Source organism: Camelus bactrianus, chromosome 13 (genome assembly GCF_048773025.1).
Source record: "Camelus bactrianus isolate YW-2024 breed Bactrian camel chromosome 13, ASM4877302v1, whole genome shotgun sequence".
Classification (NCBI taxonomy): Eukaryota; Metazoa; Chordata; class Mammalia; order Artiodactyla; family Camelidae; genus Camelus; species Camelus bactrianus.
Genome location: NC_133551.1, coordinates 39,235,320 through 39,254,586, shown reverse-complemented (window position 1 = coordinate 39,254,586; position 19,267 = coordinate 39,235,320). Strand labels below are relative to the sequence as shown.

At 45.9% G+C, this 19,267-nt stretch overlaps 1 long non-coding RNA gene across 1 annotated transcript; it reads right to left on the bottom strand.

Moving 5' to 3' along the window:
- Window positions 1-2,641: 2,641 nt before the first annotated feature.
- Window positions 2,642-18,891, bottom strand: LOC123617844 (uncharacterized). Its single transcript, XR_006726093.2, has 4 exons — window positions 17,720-18,891; window positions 17,041-17,154; window positions 12,007-12,206; window positions 2,642-3,070 (listed from the first exon to the last, which is right to left on the bottom strand). It is a non-coding gene; the product is annotated as an uncharacterized LOC123617844 (long non-coding RNA).
- Between the last annotated feature and the right edge of the window lie 376 nt (window positions 18,892-19,267).

Sequence of the window (19,267 nt, the reverse complement as noted above, 5' to 3'; positions counted from 1 at the left end):
CGATGGCAGTCACTCACCTGTTGGCTCCTTGGTGCATCAACACTCTCCTCTGTCCTTTAAGGGAAAGCGTTCTGTTTGATTGGCCCCAAGGTGAAGTCTTACTTCCCTAGGCCACTAAGACATCATGGAAACCCTATGGGGTTAGGAGTTGGGCCAGGGACCTGCCCTGCCCACTTGCTTGGATGAGTCTCAGTTACCTGGAGCTTAGGTGAGCTCAGCAGGCTCTCTGAGTTTTAACACTAAACAAGCCTTCAAAAATACAAATGAGGAGAGGTCCTGAGAGGCCAGGTGGGTCCTAGTGCTCTGCACCAAATAAATGGATATTTGTTGAGTGAACGAGTGAATAGGAGGTATGGTAGGGGGTGATGGCCCACCTTCACCTGCAGGAATAGAGGATATTGGATGTTCTCGTACTACTTGCAGCTTTGTGCTCTCTAAACCTCCAGGAGGGGTAAAGAAACTTTAACTCTGGGGTGGCAAGCAGAGCTGGCGGATGAGCAGAGAGGAGACGCTGGGGCCATGGGGGATACAGGGCGCTGCCCAGAGTGCACGAGTGTGTGAGGCAGCGCTTGCTCTGTGAGGGAAGGATGCTAGACCAGGATACGGAAGACCCAAGCTTGCCATCTCCTGGCAGTGGAGACCTGGGGCAGATCTGCCTTCCCAGAGGCACAGCCTTTTCGGGCGTTGAGACTCCCACCCTCTGCTCTCCTGCAGCGCCGCAGGCCGACCTCTGTGCAGGCCTTTCTCTCTGTCCAGGATGATCCTTCCTGTTCTCCTAACTGTCCTCGCCACCCTTCCGCCTTGCCCTGTTCCACTCCATCCTCCACGCGGCCTCTGAAGTGATCTCCCAGCGTGAAGAGCAATGGGGCCACGCTCTGGCACACAGCGGCCAGCAGCCCCTCTGCCTCAGGCTGATGCCCAAGCATTCAAGGTCTCCCCGCCGGCAGGCCCCTGCTGACAGTTCCAGGGTCGGCATCTCTGTCCACTCTTCCGCACGCGCCCTAAGGTTCTGGCACGTTACTCCCAGAAGGCTCCACACTTTCTCAGATGTGGGCGTACTTTTGTATGCGCTGTTCCTTCTGCACGTGCTCTTCCAAAACTCATCTCAAGCAATTGCTGTGTCTGGAGGACGGCTCAGGAAGGCCTCGTGGAGCAAATCCCTTCCTTCTGTACGCAGTCCTGTGATAGCCCCCTATTGCCTGCAACACTCCATTTGGGGAGACAGGTGAAAACAGAACCCGTGAGAACCAGGTTGTGGTCATCGCTGCAGCCCAGGGCTGTCAGTTACTAGTAGTTCCCAGGAGATGACTGATTTTGTGAATGAATCAGTACGACAGGGATAAGGATCCTGTTTTTACTCACAGGGCTATTGGAAGGATCCCCAAAATGCAAAAGTATTTTATTAAAGGAAAAGGCTGTACACATTTGAGGGTTTGTCATGATGATGATCTGATTCTAGAAGAGAAAATAGAGACAAGCGCTAAAATAGAATTTCTCTCTCCCTCCCCTCTGCCCTCCTCGCTCCCCTTCCTTCTTTCTTTCTTGAGTGTTTGGCATTGCCCAAAGCCTAGAGAAATACCAAAGAACAAGGCAGACAAGATTCCCCTCCCCCATGAAGCATGTTTTCTGTTTAAGAAACAAATACAGCAAACTAACAACATGATGATTTTGATCAATGAGTGACTGAGAGAAAGCAGAAGCAGGGGCCGCAGGGTGCCTTGAAAAGAGAAGGTCTCCAGAAACTTGACCACGGCTCTGTCCCCCACCAGCGAGGGCCACTTCCAGCTGTGCGATATGGAGGGGCTGCTTGGCCCTTTTCCGTGTCCTTCCCTGCCAGTGTGAGATGGTGATGTCCGTCTGTACGGAGTGCTGTGAGGACCAGATGATAGGCCTGGCTTATGGCTTCCTGATCTCCTGGACAAAGGATTTAGGAAGCACCCCCACCCCCACCCCCACTCATGAAGGGCGCTCCTGTGATGTCCTGAGGGAAGGGATGAGCACCGAGGCCTCGGGTGCAAAGGAGCAGCGTCTTCTCTCCCATTGAGGGACCCACCCACACCAGGGAAACCATTTTTCTTTGAAGCGCCCTGCATGGATTTCTAGAACTTTCCCGGGCTCTATATCAGGGCTTGCTCTGATCAACTGTGTTTTGGCTCCATGGCCGACCGGGGACTAGTCACTTTCTCTTTCTGGGCCTGGTTCTCCATCTGGGAAAAGAGGGCATTAAACTAGAAAATCCCCCTCCGGTATCTTCCAGCGCAGGCGCGCTCTGATTTTGGTTCGAGAACACTTTTACTTCGGGAATGCTTTGCCTCTACACATAACGCGCTCTGATTAGTTCACTGATCTCTGTTACAAGGCTGGGAGCAGACGTGTCCTCCCTGGTGGGCCAGGCTAACGTGCAGGGTCAGGAGCCATGCTCCTTTCATCCACACAACTGTCATTGAGCGTCAGCCTGTGACAGACCCCAGGACACATCACCCTCTCCATCAGTGTCTGAAACCTGACTTTGCTGAGGCACAGGAGCTGGTAAATAAAACAGAGCCGGCCCCTGTCCTCACTGGGCTGCTATTCCATCTGGGGAGACAGCCAGAAATGCTACCAAGTAAGCAGAGAAATAAAGAAAATCCCAGTAAATGGTGACAAGTGCTATGAAGGTAACCAGCAAGGGGCAGAGACAAGGAAGAAGGATGGGGGAAGCCACCGTATGTGCGAGGGACAGAGAGAGTCTGTCTGAGAGGTAACTTGTAGATAAACAGTACAGATATTACACCATTGAAATGATAATATGGTGCTGAAAATATTCTGGGAGCAGAGGGGAGAAAATGAGGAACTCTCTGCCTGGGAAACTTAAGACAGTTGATGTGACTTGCCCAAGGTCATGAGGTGGGTCGCAGGCAAGCCCAGGCTGGAATCTGGGACCAGAAACGTTTCTTTTGCTGAAAGCCTTTATCTTGCTCTTTTTATTCTTCTGTCTTGGTTCACTTCCTCTTGATTAGATTGCCTGGCGGGGGCAGTGTTGTCTTCAAAGAGTCAGTCTTTATGTCTCGGAAGAAGAGTCAAAGGTCATCTAAAAGAAAACGCATGTCATGCTAAAAGCATCTTAAAAGAGACAATGAAAAAATTAAATTCTAATATGTGTTTAAGCTCCAAGCCCTTCTCGCTCTTCACTGGGCTCATCTATTCCACAGGCTTGTTTTAACCCTGAGGGACCAGATGGAAAGCACTTTATAGACTGTAAAGCACCACACACATGCAAGGAATTGTCAGATACCCGACAGACGCTCGGAGCCGTGAAGACATATTCTTTTACCTTTGGAAAATCGTTAACTCCCATCCCCTCTTTTCTCTGAGAATTAGAGACAAAAGTGGTTTGGTTCTGAAGTGGCGAGAGCTCCTACAAAATGCTCTCTGCTCATCCTTTCTTTCATCTTTTCTGGGGACAGTCAGCTGCCAAAAATGTGTCACTTCAAGTAGTCCTCCACATCTTATTTGGATAAAACTTAAATTATTACCATACCAGTCTGTGCATACTTTTTTCCCCTTCTCTCTTCCAAGAACGGCCATAACCAAGCTTGACAAACTACTGATTTCTACCAAAGTGCTTTCAACACCTTTTAGGCATCAGAGACCAAAGGGATGAGATGAACTGAAAGCAATGAGGAAACTCAGAAGTTACTCATCACTCCAGACCCACAGCTTCCTCCAAGCAGTCTTCTTGGATTTGCTAGCAGCAAATGAGGATTTACTCAATGCCGGCTCCCTGTTTATGGGAATCATGTAGCTCCTGTGTTGGTTTGTTTGTTTGTTTGTTGGCTTTTGTCTCCTGAATCAGTGACAAGGCTCTATTCTGGACATTGGGGGTTATGATGATGAGTCCTGTGACCCAAAATACTTTCAAAGCATAGAAGATGTAAACAAGTAAATAAAAATAATGGCATATTGCAGAAAGTGATATGAAATGAAATGTTGTAGTTGCACAGAGGAAATAAGGAGAGAGCACTTCCTGCTAGAGGAAGAGGAAAGAGCCATCTGTAATTTTGGATTCTGGCTTGTGTGAGGGGTTGTAATTGAACTGGTCCTTTGAAAATGGTATGGGGCTTGTAGGCTGAGCTAGGGTAGGCAGATGCAGCTAGGGAAGGTTACATCATCAAAAAGAGACTGCGAGTACATTTCAGGGCAAGAGGAAGCAGGAACTAAGGGATAAAAAGAATCTTTTGGGGAGAAAAATAACCCAGTTTGCCTGCCACTGTGAATGATGCTTGACAAGAGAATCTAAGTGGTTGTTTTTAAGGGAGAGAGCATTTGGACTTGGCGAGAGCCTGAGTTCAAATTTAGGTCCATGTTACCCCATTGACAACTGTAACCTTGGACACATCTCATCACCCCTGAGTTTAGTGTCTTTCGTTCATTATGAGAATAATAATGCTGTCATTTGAATGGCAAACATTTTTAGGCCCTGTTTTCTAGGAAGGTGCTTGGAAGGGTACTTGGACCAAAACAGCTGCTCAAAATAGCCTTGTTTGGCTCTCCCAGCAAAGGCCTAGGAGCTGTTAAGGATGGGAACACAAACCCAGCTGGTCCTAGCCGACCCTGGTATCACAATTTGGGCAGCATGCTGAATATTTTTAACTGTGTGTTTTTGGCCACTTATCTGCAATTTTTGGAGCCTCCATTTCCTTGTCTAGATTTGGGGATTATTGATCAAGAAGGAATCTTCTCTATTCTTCCCACATTCCCACCTTGATCCACAGAGGAGAGACTGTCCCTTCTGCTCCTCTCTCAGTGCCGAGTGGACACTGACACTCTCTTTCCACTCTTACATATTTCTCTCTGAAAAGGAGTGTCTAATGTGCTCGGTACCAATGCAGGGCAGACTCTAATCGTGTGTTAACAATCCACATTCTCTGTTGCGTGTTCCGGCTTCTCCCTCTATGACTGGGCACAGCACAGAGGGAGTGCAGGTCCAGGCACTTTCAGGTGGAAACCTAAGCCGTGCTCTCTGACACTTAACCCCTGACTGTAATTTTGAGTTACAGGCCGCAGATTTTTGTACCTTCTCCCTGTGAGATGTGGAGTCGGTTTCTCTGCCCCTGTGATCTGGATTGGCCTTTTGACTTGCTTTGGCCAAGCAAAGCTACAGAAGTGATTATTTGAGGGCTGAGCCTTAAGAGATGTTACCTGCTCCCCTTGGCTCTCTTGAAGAACCTACGACCTTCATGCATGGCCCAGGCTGACTTTGTGAATGCAGGGAGACCAGTGGAGAGAGGACCCAGTCATCTGAGCCAGCCTAGCCCAGGTCGTCAGAGACTGGCCATCCTCTAGTTGGCCGGTCAGTTGATGACTATGTATCAGTGAGCTCAACCATGATCAGCTGAGCCCAGATCAGATCGGCAGGACTGCCCAGCTGGCCTGTAGATTTGCGAGCAATAACAAATGGTTATTGTTGGAAGCCCCTAAGTTTTGGAGTCATTTGTTATGTGGCAAAAGCTACCGGATACATGTGGTGATTACACAGATTTTCAAAAATTAAGCTTGTTTACAATTTGGCTGGTAGTCTTTGCACCCCAGAAAGAAGAGACTCTTCAGTATCCTGAACCACTAGTGGAATGATAGCTTCCTCATAAGGTTGACAGTAGTCTTAAGAGGCCACCAGGTATGGCCACACCAGTAATGAATAGCAGCATTCTAGAAGAACCAGGAACATCCTGACATATATAATCCTGGCATATGAAACTAATGATGGCCCCTGGATTTGGGCAAAGCCATGGCCCTTAGAACTAAGTAAGATAATGTGCATAAGATATCTAGCATATAGCTGATGCAAAATAAGTAATCATTTTATAATTATTTCTTGGTATTGAAATGTTTTATGATGTTGAATTTTGTGATGATTAAGACTTAATTATCAAATAAGCTTCCATCTTCTCATCAGAGAAGTATCCAGGGAGTGGTGATAGTAGAGGTAGTAGACTAAATGATTTTCAAGGTTCTTTCCAGCCTGGCTACTCTATGATTCATGGGCTTACACAAAGCTTCTCATAAAAAGAAGCCAAAACACATGCCCGAGTGAGCTCCTATGGTGAAACTGGCAACATGGCCCCGGCAGTGCAGGGTGGCAGGCCATCCGTCAGACGACTGCGTCGGCAGCCCTAGAGGCAGCCTATAAACCTGCCCAAGCTGCCCTTCACTCTGCCCCAATCAAAGAGGAGTCATTGTCAAGGCCTTTGTGCCAAGAAGTTCCTGTGTGGCAGGAGAGAGGCTGTGTCATGTTCTGAGCAGGACAGGCCTGAGGGACCTAAATGGTTAACGCATCATAGTAGCTACAAAATAAATCCTGTGGTTTGAGATCAAAACCCAGCAGCGTAGGAAACTGAAGGATTGATGAGATGTCTTTTTTTTTTCTCACCTCTCACCTTCCCTGTGTCTCACCCAGCAACTAACCAGACTCAGAGCTCCCAGGGATAATTCTAGAGCAGAATTTTACTCACTACAAATGGAGCTTTGGAAGGGGCACTGAGGCTGGGAGAGGCTGAGTTCCAGTCCTGAATTCTCTACTCACCAGCCGTGTCACCGTGAACCCTGATGCCTGGTCACAGAGTCACCTAACACCTGCCTAGTTGATGCTCCACTGCAGCCAGGGTTGAGAACCACTGATGTAAACAAGTTAGGCTTTCGTCTGTCAAACGGGGACGGTGAGACGTACTTTGCTGTGTCGTGCAATCTTGCAGAGTTAGATAATAGATGGGAAAGGGCAGTGATGGCCATTTGGCACCGTTACTTGTCTGGAAGGAGCCTCTGCCTGGGATCTTAGCCAGGTACACGGAGATCTTAAGGACCCAGCTGTGCCCATTCTTTAATCAGCCCCCTTCAACATCAGGGCTCTGTCTTGGCTCTGCCGGGTTTGGGTCTGGGTGGGCAGAACCAAGGAAGCCCTGAGAAACAGTGTGGGATGCATTCATGACGTCCTGGTCAGAGGAAATAGAACATCCCACCCTTCCCCCTGTGAACTTGTTACTTTTGCTCCCACATTCCTTGTCTGAGTGGCAACCAGGTGGCCCCTACAAGTAATTAATATTGTATTACCAATGAATGAATGAATGAATGAATGAATGAATGAACAATTTCGCCCTATTTACCCAGCCCAGGTTAGGACCTAGGCGGGGATAGGAGCGGGTAGGGAAGGGAACTGGATGGGTGGGCACACCGCTACATCCTATTTCCATTCATTCGTGATATATTCGGGCCTGCCAGCCTGCCTTCACTCAACACACATTCCCACATGGCTGACTCTTTGCTGGGTGTCCAGGATATAGAGGTTACTGAGATCCCATCCTTGCCTTCGAGTTGTTCACAGCACAAGGGAGGCAAGTCCACAGTCAGTAGTGCTGTTAAGGGTTCAGTGAGCAGGACCTGTGTTCGTGGTAAGGTTGCCAGGGAAGCGTGATGTTGGTGCAGGTGGGAAAACCCGGGGAAACATTCCTGGTAGAACTGGATCTGTGTCACTAATAAGATCCTACTTGGTGTCTTTTCAGTTTCTTACCTGGCACACGTGTTAACCCTATTTCCAGTCTCGTATTCCCCACAATATTCTCTAATTGTGCCACCCCTCTGCTCAGACATTTTTTAGTGGCTTCCCCATTACTACTTGCAGAATAAAAGCCACACTCCTTAGGGAAGTACTGGTATCCCTCCCTGGCCGGAGCCAGCCTCCTTTCCAGCCTCGCCTCCCTCGCCCTCCCCCTTGTCGGGACTTAGGCTCAGCCCCCCTGGCACTGTTTGACACAGCCCTGGCGCTCCAGGTTCTTTCACATGTGAACGCCCTGGCACAAGGCTGAAATGCTTTTCTTTTCACCACACCCTCAACCTCCTCATTTTCTTGCCAGATCGAACTGTCTGCTCTCCACCCGATAGTCTCTTTCATGTCTATGCCCAAATTGCTTCCTCTGTTGCAATAACCTTCTTCCTGTCTTTTGTCAGTCTGAAAAAGCACCTTCTCTCTTTCAAAATAAATTCAAATACCGTCTCCAGGTGAGCCTTCCTGTTCCCCGATAATGCTGGCTTCCTCCTCTGGGCTCCATTCACACTTTGAGAGTCTCTCGCTTAGAGCACCAGTGTATATAATAAGAACTACAGAAGCAACGCATCTTTGCCACCTTGGGGAGCCAGGTATTAGAAATTGGTTATTTTACTTCTCTGTTTAGGCCCCTATTAAGGGAAAGGGAACGTGCCAGCCAGTGGCTGGTAACTTAACTGGATTTATCTTCTCACTGAGCTCGTGATTCCCTGGATTTGGTGTCTAGCTCTTTCTTGGAATCAGATTTCCTTTCCCGGCTAAGTCAGTAAAACAAAATCTCTTGCAATTAGTTGTCTGACATTGCAATGTTTTATGCAATTTATAGGTTCAAGGACTTGCAGACCAAGGGATTAAATACACATGAGGCTGACCTGCAGCATTTGGAGAGAAGAGCCAACCCACAGTCAAGCCTTGGAATTGATGATTTTTAGGACAGAAAACTGGCTTTGAGTCTTACTATTCAGCCCCACTCCCAGGACACAGTTTTCTGATCCAACCCCACCCCCCCACCACTTACTTTATAACCAACAACATCAAAATGTGGGGAATTTTTAACTTTGCCATCTTGAACTAGAATGGACTGGAAAGAGCCCTGGTTTCCAGTTCTCCACAAATCACTGTGAGTTCCCGCTCTTAGCCTTGTCTTCCCGACTGCAAAATAAGGAAGTTACATAAGAAATCGCCAAGGTCTCTTCCTAGCTTGAATATTTTCATTCATTTCTTTGATCTGTGTGTCATCCCCCACTGCCGTCAATGTACGATCTTTTTTTATTTTCTAAACACCTTCCACGGGCCTTGTGTCTTGTCTATCATGCACCGGTTAGCGTCACGCAGACTTGTTGATTCCCTACAATGAACTCCAGGCTCTTTATTTTGACATTCAAGTTCCTCTACAGAGGAACTAAATCTGCCCCCAGGAACACTTCTGAGTATGACTTCTCTCAATCCCAGAACCAACAGACTGTTCGCTGTTGCCCCTGAATTCCATGCCCGTTTGGCTCATTCACGTTTTGGCACATACTCTTCTTTGCCTTCGGTGCCTTTTATGATGTCAGCATTAGGCAAGATCCTACACATGCTGTCCCCAGACACTGAACCATAGGAGCCTTTGTTTGGTGTTTTGTAGGATTCTGCATCAAGTTATCTGTTCTGCTCACCCTGTTCCTGCGATGATCTCTGATTTGGATGTTTGGATTCTGCTCATGTTCCTATAATTAGACTTAGCTCTTGTTCCTGGTACCATGTTTTAGGAACTTTTATGAGAATCCAGTGAAATGTGATCCTGGACGTCCTTGCTTGTTCCCTTCCCCAGCAGTAACCTTAACCCCTCCTCGCCCCCTTCCATTCAACTGATCTTCCTCCAAATAACCGAGGGGCTTAATTAAAGCTGACTCTTGGTCTGCGTGGGCTCCCTTTTCTTACTGCTGCACTTTCAGAGGTGCTTCCCTCCTGCTCTGACTTTCTCCTGTTGCCACCTACTGCACCCACCCTCTCTCACCTGCCCTTTCCTTTCCGCTCTGGGAACGGCTGACCCTAGAAAGCACACGTCTGACCGCTGTCACCACACCTGGCTGAAGCCAGTAACCGTCTCACCTCATGACATGCAGTAATCAAGGGAATTCTGGCTTCTTGAGGCTTTAGGAAGCCATGTCCTAGAATAGCAGTCATACTAAGGGCCAGTGACTTCCACTTTAGAGTTCCTAATGTTTCTGGAGCCATCTCCTTTTTGAGTTTCATAACAACATTATATCCTTGGTCAGAAAGATAGCTCTTTCATAGCATGTATGTTATTTATAAATAAGGCTTGTCTCGGGTGTATATGACTCCAAATACAGTGCTGCGTGTTTATTTCTGTATTACCTTGGGTAAGTTACTGAATCTCCCCGGCCACCCGTGTCCTTATCTGTAAAATGATGGTCTTACCTCTATCACCAGGACATTGTGGGGGAGTAAATGGGGTCAGTTACATATGAGATCTCGTGCGGGGGCTGCACAGTCAGTGCTTCCCACCAGTGGCTCCTTCCCATTCTTTCAATAACAGAAGCGTTTCCTGGATCTGACACATAAATTTCACTCTGGAAAAGGGCTTCTTAAGTTTGAGTACTGCCTGTTGGTTAGCAGGAGCCAGACCAAAGTGGGTCCTTGAACGTCCTTCAGAGGGCAGTTCACCTCTTTGCAAAGCCACCTTCTTGTTGCCCGTGACTCTAACAGTCGCAGGTCTGTCTTACTGTGTTTGCATAGCCATCCAGTTTCAACATGTTCTCACTGAAACTTTTAACCACAGGGATCTTGAGAGACCTCTGCCTGAACTTCTGTGGGTACAGAAGCTGATGGAGCTCAGAGAGGGTTTGTTTAGGAAGGTCTCGTAATGGGCTTGTCTGTGCTAGGAGGATTTCAAAGTGATTTGTATGCTATCTCATTTAACGTCTAAGGGGCTGGTGTGTGTGTGTGTGTGTGTGTGTGTGTGTGTGCGTGCGTGCAGTGCTGTGACTGCAGCTGCTACTGTTACTATTATTATAGTTACTACTACTGTTACTATTATTTAATCTAAAGATAGTTGAGACGTGTCATAACAAAGTGGTTAAAGTCACGGTGATGGAAGCCAGGCTACCTGCTTCAGAACCAAGCTGTTTTCTCATTATATAATTAGAATGAAAGTATTAATAGTACCCATTTCATGGTGTGGTTCTGAGAATTAAATGTGTTAATATGCATGGAAAGCTCAGAGAAGTATTTGATCAGAGTAAGTACAGCGGGGGGGTGGGGGGTGGACTGGGTATAGCTAAGTGGTAGAGCGCCTGCCTAGCATGCATGATGTCCTGGGTTCAATCCCCAGTCCCTCTATTAAAAAAATAAATAAACCTAATTGCCTGCCCCCTCCAACAAAACAAAACAAAACAAGTAAGAATAAGTACAACGTAAGTTGTAGCTACTGATATTATGTTAATAGTACCATTACTATTATGGCTGTGTGTGCAGTCAGGACATAGCTTCAATTTCAGGCCAAGGAATTCAGCCTTCAGCTGAACCTGAGAATACACGAGTCCTTGAGATGCCCAGTACGATGTGCTTTTTATGATGTGTATCTCATCATAGCCTGGTGTGGAATTTTCTTCTGCAGGCTGATTTTCTCAGGCACAGAACCATGCCCAAGTGGCAGGGAAAAAAAGTGCTAAGGGTCCACGTGTCTCAAGTTTGGGAATATTAACATGGGGTAGGGCTGGTGGCATGTCAGTGCTGTATAGAGAGAGCTACAGGATAAAGAAAGTATGTTTGCGTGGAATTTTACTAGAGAAATGTAAATAACTTAAATTTTAAGTGACATTAAAACATCTGTGAGGATTGGGGTATAGCTCAGTGGTAGAGCATTAGCTTAGCATGGGTGAGGTCCTGGGTTTAATCCCCAGTACCTCCATTAAAAAAAAAACTCTAGAAATATGGGCCTGAAAGTCATGTTGGCATAATTCTTAGATAAGCCCTTAGTCCTCAAAGACTCTTAAAGAGGTGGCTTTGGGCTCTCCCTCTAGGACCACAAGGGGCACCTGATCACTTTCCTCGTGAGCCCTTGGGGGTGATGTCTGGGAAGTACTGTCTAGCTGCACACTCTGAGGAAATGATTTGAGAGGACAGTAGGGTGTGAGCAGGAGTCCTGCAGGCAACAGTTGTGGGGCACACGTTTCTGGGGAGAAGAACAGCGTGATCCGAGTGGAATTGTTTTTTGAAGATCATGGTAGCAGCATGTAGCCATGAACAGGAAGTGGAAGAGCCTGGAGGCAGGGGGACTGGTTCAGAGGCTTCTGCAGTCATCCAGGAAGGAGGAGAAGGTGTCGGCTGATGGTCAGTGCTCCTCACGAGGCCATAGCCTCAGGCTGGGGAGACAAGTTAATGCAGGACCAGGGGCACTTGGGCCACTCCTTCATGGAACTCACCTGTGCCTTCAGGACCAGTGTGAGCCCGGTCTCATCTGTACCACTTCCATCTGATGATGGAAGTGTGGCTGGGCACGCCCAACTCTGCAGCTTGGTGCGTCAGACATCAGGTTCACGATAGACAGCTTAGGTCACGGTAACTCGGTGGCCCGTAGCTAAGCGTTGGGCCTCTACTGAGGCAGTAACAAGCCAGGGAAGTGCTGCAGGGATGGAGAGAAGGCAGACACTGAGAGCAATGTGAACGGAGGCAGAAAGACACATCAATGTAGAAGGAAGCCAGTATGCCACTGGTCTGAGACCAGATGCCAGGAGGGATGGGGGAAACTGCACAGGAGGTTACAAGGCATGATTTGTATTTTTTTCATATTTAAATTGAAATACACTGCATGTGGAATGGGTATTAAAGATAGTATTTTAGATACCATATGATATCACTCATATGTGGAATCTAAAAACAAGAGAGCGAGAAAAGAAGACACTAATAAATTTATCTACAAAACAGAAACAGACTCACATCAGTAATCCACCTTACAGTTACTGGGGGGAAAGGGGATGGGAAGGGATAAATCGAGAGTTCAAGATTTTCAAATATTAACTACTGTGTATAAAATATATAAACAACAGAAACAAGTTTCTTCTGTACAGCACAGGGAACTATATTCAGTATTTTGTAGTAACCTATAGTGAAAAAGAATATGAAAAGGAATATATGTATGTATATGTATGACTGAAGCATTATGCTGTACACCAGAAATTGACACAACATTGTAAACTGACTATACTTCAATTAAAAATATAGATTTTAGGAGTTTGGGGAGGGGAACAAGAGTGATGAGCTGGATGTACTGAAGAGGTAGGGATAAGAGAAGCTTCTAAAAGAGATGGCACCTGGCTGGACCCTCGAAGACTTGGTTGGACTTCGGGGGAATGGTAAACATTCCAGAGGATGAAAAGGCATCGAGCCCTAAGTCCTTAAAATAATGTAACTTGGCTCCTTTGATTCACGGGAGAGGAATTCACCCAAGGCCATTGGCCAAGTGAGAGAGCTCAAAGGTCAAGGATAGTACTCTTTTTTTGCAGCGTTTCTCATTTTTTGAGCTTAAGTGAAGCTGAACCCTGCAGGGCAATGAGCACATGTTATGTATCTCCAAAGCCAGGAGGCTTCATGGCCAGGAAGCTGTGCTGGTTGCATAGTAATACAAATGACTAATGTACCCTCTGAGGTCTCATGTGGTTTGAGACCTGGCACACTGGGCCAGGCAGCAGACAAACAGGCAGGGGCTCCAAGTAAGGGTGATTAAACCAGAATCAGCCCAGTGTGATGAAGAGAATGTTGTTCTGGAAATTATGAAAGGGTTTCTCACTCTCGTGGCTCTAAACAAGCCATGTTCCTTCTCTGGGTTTCAGTTTTCCACATTTATGTCTCAATATAATATACTACGGGGCCAGGAATTACCAGCAAGTGTATGCCTTGCTGGCCGGGGCTGCCTCCCGTGACAGATCCTAACTCCAACCACATATGGACCCAGACTTAGGGACAAGTCATTTTGCACTTGTTCCTACTCATCCTTTACGATCCAGTTAGCTGTCGTCTTCACTGGGGGGCTCTAACTCCCCCACACAGAGGTGGTCACTGCTTCCACGGCGCTTGGAGTATGTAATTGTCACAATGGGGACCTTGGAAAGGAAATCTCAAAAGGGCCATGTCCTCTCTCTGGCCCATGGGCATTTCAAATGAGGTAAGTCTTTGAATAAGGCTTTTCGGAATAGAATGCTCCGCCTCTAACACTGAGCCTGCCTGGAAAAAAAGGGGGGATAAATGAGACCCTGACCCCTTAGGTATGCGAAATTGCTCCTGTCTTTTACTCGGTCTGTGTGAGTGGGTAACCTCTTCATCTGCTTGAGAGTCAGCATATGTTTCTTCCAAAGCTTGGACTGCTAGATACCCCAGAAAACCACCTCCTGATTTACACCTTGGCACTTCCCAGAAAGTCATCTGAAAAGTCAGGGAAAGTGGGGTTTTCTCCCAGGCAGAGGGGCTGGGGGTGAATTTACTTCCTTCTTAATCAGATGATAGCAGAAGAGGCTTGCAGATGGATGGGCAAGGCTGGGCTGCTCTGTGCCTGGCAGACACTCAGCTGGGCTTAGCTGTGTTCATCCTGGTGCCAAAAAGACTCACCCACAGAGCAGGGCTTCACCTCTAGGAGACCCCCAAGAGCAGCCACCCCCAATCTGCGCTCACCTCTGCTCTGCTGAGACAAGCACTGTGGAACCTACTACCCAGCCATGTGTCCTTCTGCAGATGCTGAAAGGGGTTCTGCTCAGAGCACCTCCTTTGTACAGGGTGAATCAGATGACAGTCACTGAACCCCTACTCAGCCTCACACTGTGTGATCTGTATTTGCTCATTGCATCTTTACCAGCCCAAGAAGCCATGACATGGTTCTGTTTAACACACAGGGAGACCAGAACCAGAAAATCTGTGACACCAGAATTCTTTCATTTCTCTGTGCTTCAAAAACTGAATTCTTTCCTTTCTAGGATACCGTGGAATGGGGGAATATCTATATTTCACCTTCAGAGGAAGACATTAATAATCAAAACACAATAATAAGTATTGCAAGAATCGTTGTACCATTCATCAAGCTATTGCTGGGCATGTGTAAAGCAGTGGTCCTCTACAGGGAGCAATTTTGACCCCCTGGGGGACATTTGATAATGTCTGCAGACACATTTGGGTGCTATGGCATCTAGCAGGTAGAGGCCAAGGATGTTGCTAAACGTCGTATAATGCACAGGGAAGCCCTCATAACAAAGAGTTATCTGGTCCAAAATGCTAGTAGTGTGGGGGTTGGGAAAGCCTAATGTAAATCATTTGAATGGCTTATGTCTTTTTATCCTTATTAAAACCCAGCAAGGTAAGTATAATTATTGCCCTTTAAGACACAAAGAGTGAGAAGCACAGATTGGTTAGGTAACTTATCCCATGATGATACAAGGAAGTGATAATGGTAGGAATTTGAATCCAAGGATCTGAGTCCGGGACTCCTGATCAGAGCAGTGTCATTAGCTTATTTGGGGTTCTGTATCATCTTTGTCAGTCCAGGCTGCTATAACGGACTGCGTGGCTTATCAAATATAGAAATTTATTTCTTATAGTCTGGAAGCTGGGAAGTCCAAGTTCAAGATGCCAGCAAATTTGGTGTCTGGTGAGCATCTGCTTCCTGGCTCATCGATGGCCATGTTTTTCTGTGTCCTCACATGGCAGAAGTGGTGAGGGAGCTCTCTGGAGCCTCTTTTATAAGGGCAAAAATCCTGTTCATGAGGGCTCCCCTGTTATGGTCTGAGCACCTCCCAAAGACCCTCACCTCTGAATACCATCACACTGGGATTGAGTTTAACATATGGATTTCACAGGGACACAAACCTGCAGCCTACAGCATTCACAGCTCCTGAGGGAGTGCCTGGTGCTTGTGGAAGGGGCTGTCCTGAGAAGGGATGGTCTGTGAGTTGCTCTGTCCACAGAGGAGCTGGTATGGACTAAGTCCTCACTGAGGGCTGGGAAGCTTCCAGAAGCAGCAGATAGTTCTTGAGGTAGAGCAAGTCCTTAAAGTCATAGAAAAGTCTGGCTGAAAGGAATTCTGGGCTATAATCAGACTTATCTAAGGTCCCATATGGCAAGTAGATGGCGGGGTCGGGGCTCCAACCCACCCTCCACGCTCCCCAGTCAGGACTATTCACAGGGTCATGTTATGTTTAAATATGAAAAGCAAAGTGAAAGTGCTTAAAAAGAGGACAGGTGATACAGGAACATGAGGGATAAATACGTCAACATGGGTTTTTTCGGGGGAGGAGAATGCCTTAAATCCTTTCAAATGCACACATCTCCAGAATGTACCTAACATGAAGTGTTCATGGTGAAGACCATAGGGAAGTGTCTTCAGGCAATAAAGCCTTCCACCATACCACCTCCTTGAACCCCATGCAAGTCTCTTCTATGGCTTTGTGCTCGTGGTTGACCATGCACAGTTGTGATCCTATTTATGTAGCCCCAAAGTATTTGCTATTGATATTCAATAATGCAGATTTTTTTTGTTTTGTTTTATTCTTTGAGTCTTCCCCCTTTTTTTTTTTTTTTTTGAGTATAGTCAGTGTATAATGTGTCAATTTCTGGTGTACATCATTATGTTTCAGTCATACATGTACATACATATATTCCTTTTCATATTCTTTTTCATTATAGGTTACTACAAAATATTGAATATAGTTCCCTGTGCTATACAGTAGAAACTTATCTATTTTATGTATAGTAGTTAGTATCCACAAATCTCGAACTCCCAATTTGTCCCTTCCCACCCCCTTTACCTCTGGTAACCATAAATTGGTTTTCTATGTCTGTGAGTCTGTTTCTGTTTTGTAAATACACTCTTTGAGTCTTAAGATTCTTAAGTTGACAATTAGTATTTGAGCTGACAACCCCTTCTCACTTTTCAGTTTACATTGCAATTGTCTCAGCCAAAGAGGGTCTCCCTGGTGTTTCTTACATCCCAGTCCCTTACTTTCTATATTTAAAATTCTGATGATTCTTTGCTAATAGGGTTTTGAGAGATCTAGAAGCTATTTAGTGAAGTCCAGACATTTTATGGATATGGTAATTGGGGCTCAGAGGAAAAGGAAATGACTTTGCTATTATAATAATCACCATTATAATAAGCAAGAATTATGGTCATGATTAAGATCTCTGCATGTGTGTATAAAGCTTCCAAGTTTATAAATCATTTTTATTTAACTGATCTTGCTTGAACACCATAGTAACATCATCAGGCAAAGAGGACAGAGAATAGCCTTCTTATATTTCAGGTGAGAAATGGACTTAGATGAAGTGAACGGATCCAAATCACAGAGTTAAGAGACAGTAATCCTAGTCCCTACACCCAAACCTAGGTCTTACGGCAAATTATTGTGTACTCCTATACACACTATGTCTGTATGTCTCTGTGCATAGCGACTTACTGAGCCAAGCTAATCTCCTACCTTTGTTTATTGCTTTGAAGGGCATAGCAAGGCCAAGTTCAGGGAGTCAGATCTGATTAGCTGAAGTGTGACCTTGGACAAATTATTTAAATTTCTGGACTTCAGTATCTCCATCTGAAAAACAGATTTTTGTATAATTACTGATGATCCATTAGAACCTCTTATAGTAAAATGGTGGTTATAACTATTAAAATGGGCTACTCTGACTTTTTGGCTTCAACTGGCCACCAATGAGACTTCTGTATGCCTCTTGGAGATGTAAGGTATCACTTTAGCCTAGATCTCATTCCTATGACAAATAAAGACCCATTTCCCTCCCTAAATGGGTGATCCCCTAGTCATGGACAAGAAGAAATAAAGCCTAAGTTATGAAGAGTTACGGCAGCTGGAGGCATCCTTCATGATTAAAGGATAAACAAACACATCTTTTGAGCAAAGTAGACTGTTTCTTTCCAACAATAAAAACAACTTTCTGCAGTTATATACAATGGCTGTTTTGAAGCTGGTTTCCCACTGGAGGGTCAGACGGGGGCCGAGACTTCATTATCCTTTCATCTCCAGAATTGACTCCACTTGTAGCTCAGTATGAACCAGCCATGCCCCTGGCCACCAAAAGAGCTGATTCTGTACCAGGCTGCTTTACTGCTGTGCAGCTTGCAGTGTTGTATCTCCCACATACCTGCACATGGTACAGGCTCCGTCCATCTCCTTGTCACCTTGTGCTCCCCAAGCTCCCCCAGCCTGCTCCTTCTGTGTCTCAGTCTTGGTGAATGACACCAGCATCTCTTTTGTCAATCAAAACAGAAATCTGACAGTTATCCGTGGATGGCAGAGATAAGTGAAAACCATGTCCTTTTGAGGCACCTTCCAAGCCCAACCCCTGTTCTAAAATTTTAATCCCACTACCCTCATTCTGATCACTCTCATTTCCCACTTCAACTGTTAAAACAGCCTTCCCTAGTCTGCTTTCAAAAATTTAGTATCACTGGATAGTAATGGTGAGACATACCAGAAATTCTTTCATGAAGGTCTTCATATGCTCCACTAAGGAGTTAATACTTATTTGGTAAGTAACAGGGAACCAAGTGATGGTGTCAGATTTGCGTTTTAGAAAAATCACTCTAGTTTCAAGTCTAGATGGTGAATTAAATGGTAGAGGATGGAGGCCAGGCTAAAGAGATAATTACAATAATCTAGCTGAAAGGTGACCAGAATCTTAAATAGAGTGGTGGTAGTAGAGGTGGAGCAGAGGGGGTTGTTTGAGAAATAGTAACGTGACAGAACTAAAAGGACTGGTATTTAATAGAGTTGGATGGATGAGGGAACTCAGAATCTAGAATGACGACAAGATTTTTTTTTGTCTTGGAAAGGATGGCAACATTTACAATGGAAAAGGAAAAACTCAGTGAAATATCTTTTTTCAAATACCTCAGAAGTTGTCATTAAAATTGATTGATTCAAGCTGTGAATGTCTTCTGACGGTAAAACAAAAAGGGCTGAGGTTTGGGAGGAGATTTGGTGTGGTACAAATAGAGCTTTCTGAACGGCTGCCGCCAAGTGGGCTCTGATGGGGGGAGTTCATTGGTTCAGAGATCGGTTCAGTCCTTGGTTGTATAGTTCAAGGTGAATCATTGATTAACATGGAGATTCCTTCAAACGTGGTGGTTCTGGGATTCTCTGAGCCCCAGAGGATCAACGTTATGAAGAGGCATGGTGATGCCATCAACATGGCACTGGGCCAGCAATTTGGTGGCCAGTGTTCTGGTCCCAGATCTGTGTCTGCCTAACTTACAGGGTGATATTAAATCGCTTTCTCCCTGGGCTCTAATTTTCTCTACATAAAAGATGAAGAGTTTTATTACATAAATAGTAAGAGTTCATCTATGTAAAAGAGGAAGAGTAAATAATAATGACAATGAAAAGTCAAATAGTAAGCACCCAGTGAATGGTAGCTGCTCTTGCTGCGGCCGAGCACCATGCCCTGTGTTTCATGTGCATTGTGTTCTTTAATCCTTGCAATAGCCCTGTGTTACTCATTCCTCTGATTTACAGATGGGGAGCCTGGGGCTCAGGGAGCTGATCCCTTTGTCACTCTCACACTTGGTGATTCTGTTGTTTTAAAGTCCAGGAGACTTGGAGCTGAGTCTTGTTTTCACAGCACTCTACAGAGAAGTTCCACAATCTGCAGCTGAGGGCCTGCCTTTCTGTGGTTCGATTACGCCACCTC